General features: G+C 43.6%; 1 pseudogene; it reads right to left on the bottom strand.

Annotated features, from left to right (window-relative positions):
* Positions 1-1727: 1727 nt before the first annotated feature.
* On the bottom strand, positions 1728-1844 carry LOC145404168 (5S ribosomal RNA; annotated as a pseudogene).
* Between the last annotated feature and the right edge of the window lie 1421 nt (positions 1845-3265).

Below are 3265 nucleotides of genomic sequence, written 5' to 3'. Positions count from 1 at the left end.
TTGTGGTGGCCGTGTACAACAAACCCATGTACACACGGTGCCTCCTGCACAAGGAAACAGTCAGATATGTGAGTCACGATGGCCACTCAGTGTTTATATTTGCTGTGATGCCTCATTCCAGTTCATACTTACAAGGCCTTTGAAACACCATTGCTGTCGCCATATAAGTGGAGCAATAACTCTTCCATCCATCATCTCTTACGTTGCCCCATGAGGAGCGTAGAAGCCTGGGGCTAGGCAGTTGGTCCTGACATTTAAGATGAGAGTGACCAGCCTCACTCATCCCTGAGTGGCATTACATGAGCAATAAACCCCAGTCACCCCTTGGATATAAACCTTCACCGGTTCAATCCGACTGAAGCACAATAATTACCCACTAAACCACCAGGTGCCAAAATTTGGTTATATGATTACCACCCAGCGTAGTAAATGGTTTCCTGGTGTACGGGAAACCATTTGGCTTGTCGCTCAGTGTAGAGACCCACAGGCAGAAGGGAGAGGAAAGAATGAAGGAATGAAAGACAGAAGAGGGAGTGTAAAGTCACCCGTAGGCAGAAGAAAGAGAAAAGAATGAAGGAAAAAAAGACAGAAGAAGATGGAAGGAAACAAGGATGGAGGAGAGGACAGGGCAGACACCCGAGAGCAGCACTACATTGAGTGAGTGGATGGTAGGCGCCCCCACCTGCGATAACCTTTTTTGTTTGAAAAACTGAGACTGCAACTTGGTAATCATGTCTAACAAGGATACCACCCCTAGTGGAAAGTTTAATGCTACTGAGGGTGCCGAGGACAAGCTTAAAACTTTTTTTTTTTTTTTTTTTTTTGTCACGCGGTCCTTGGCTCCTTCCCTGTCCCTATTGAACCCATGTTATGTGGACGTCGGTACAAGGTATATCATTATGTGACGGATTTTCACATGACAGTCTCATTGTTTAGTGAGGTGAGACTAGTGGTTTTATATGATAAAATTTTTCCTGTTTTGCAGCCTTCTTACCCTGTTTTTATCTATTAACTAATCCTTTATTGCTAATCAGGATCCAGACATTAAAAGCAAGTAAGTAGTCACTTTCCTCTTAGTGACGTTATGTTACTCTTGTACCCCACCTACCCTTCAGATATTAATCCTCTTGGGTCTTATCCAGTTGGAGTTCTTAACCAACTGGACCATATATCACCCTATTTATTTGTGGGAAGAATTGTAAGGAGCTGATAAGGATGCAGTGGGTCTTCACCTTCAGTGTTAGCCCCTGCAGTATAGTGATGTCCTTTAATTTTATGCTTACCACCACCTGAGTGTGTGTGTGTGTGTGTGTGTGTGTGTGTGTGAGAGAGAGAGAGAGAGAGAGAAGGGAAGAGGCTAAAAATGATCTTCACTGTTTACTTCAAAGGGATGTCATATTTCTCTTTTTTTTTCTTGCAACTGTGTGACAGTGTGATTCAGGCTAGGGGCAACTTCTTTTAATGAAACGGTTAAACTGATAGTGTTTTCACTGTGTTTAGTGATGCATGACTATCTCTGTTGATTCTTTTCCATGTTTCACTTTATCACTGCAGTTATTGCACTTGCATATTCTGTTCAGGCTAACTCCAGAAGATTATTCATTCATTCATTCATTGCCAGACGCCATGTATCCCAAACAGGGTGGCCAATGGCTTAGAGTTAATTGTTTTACAGGGAGGGGCACTAATCCTCCACCAACCCCACTTGACACGTAGGGAGAACGTTATGCCAACAGCATCTGGTATTCCTAGGCGGTCACCCATCCAAGTACTAACCAGACCCAACGTTGCTTAACTTCGCTGATCGGACGGGAAGCGGTGTACTCAACGTGGATTATGTTGAAAGAAAATCAGTTTTCCGAGTCTTCAGATACTACCTTGAGTAACCCTTTTTCTGCTCTTGATACTCCTATTTATACTCAGTGGTCCAAACTGCCTTAGGCTGTTGAGTTTAAGTGTATGTTATCAACAAGTGGGTCAAGGGTTCAATTCCATGCAAGGGTTACTGGTTGGCATCAGGAAGGGTATCTGGCAACAAAGTGTCACACACCTTCTTGCTGGAAGTTTGCTCTCATTCAGCCAGTCCCAGAGAAATGTGACCTTTCCCAACCCTCTAACCATCGTCCAGTTGCCTTAACATCCTGTGTCTCAAAAGTTTTCGCGTCAGTTCTTAACAAAAATTTTAAAGCATCTTTCCTATCACAACCTTCTTTCTGATCGTCAGTATGGGTTCCGTCAGGGACGCTCCGTCAGCAGTCTTCTCACCTACCTTTCAGACTCCTGGTCATCCTCCTTTTGGGACTTTGGCGAAAGCTTTGCCCTTGCACTTGACATCTCAAAGGCTTTCGATTGAGTCTGGCATAGATCTTAAATTTCCAAACTGCCCTCTTACGGTTTCTATCCTTCTATCTACAGCTTCCTTTCTGGTTGTCTATAGCTGCTGTTGTAGATGGCCATCGTTCTTCTCCTAGGTCTATCAACAGTGGTGTTCCTCAGGGCTCTGTCCTATCACTAACTCTCTTCCTTTTATTCATTAATGATCTTCTAAGCAGTACGTCTAACCCTATCCACTCGTATACTGATGATTCCACCTTTCACCTTTCCATTCGGTTCCTGCAACGTCCATCTTAGCAGTTACTACAACAAACAAGGGATGAGGCTATGGCTCACCTAATGTCTGACTTGGCTCGTATCTTTGGTGTAAACATAATCTTGTAGTTTTTAATGCATCAAAAACTCAGTTTTTACACCTATCAACCCAACACAATCTTCCACAGGAGTACCCACTAATGTTTAATACTGTAATATCCAGCTCAATCTTGCATCATCCTTGAGCATACTTGAGGTTTCATTCACTCGGGACTTATCTTGGAAAGAACATATTGCATCTCTGGTAAAATCTGCTTCCAAGAGATTAGGTGTGCTAATCTGACTTTGTTCCTTCTTTACTCCTGCACAGTTGTTGACTTTATACACGGGTTTTATTCGCCCTTGTTTAGAGTACAACTCTCGTGTGGGGAGACTCCCCACATACAGCTCTTCTCAATAGGGTGGAGTCAAAGGCATTTCATCTCATCAATTCTGCTCCTCTTACTGGCTCCCTTCAACCTCTGTCTCTTCGCCGCACTGTTGCTTCTTTATCTCTTTTCTGTTGCTGCTTCAATGGTCACTGCACCTCTGAACTGTCTGTTTACATCCCTCCACCTCTACGACGGGTGCGTAGCACCTGTCTAGCAAAAAACTGTCATCCCTTTTCAGTCCAACT

This window comes from Coenobita brevimanus, chromosome 62 (assembly GCF_032717465.1).
Source record: "Coenobita brevimanus isolate Jiangsu-jjx chromosome 62, ASM3271746v2, whole genome shotgun sequence".
NCBI classification, from domain to species: domain Eukaryota; kingdom Metazoa; phylum Arthropoda; class Malacostraca; order Decapoda; family Coenobitidae; genus Coenobita; species Coenobita brevimanus.
Note: the sequence above shows the minus strand (reverse complement) of the source record. Positions and strands in the feature narration are given on the sequence as shown.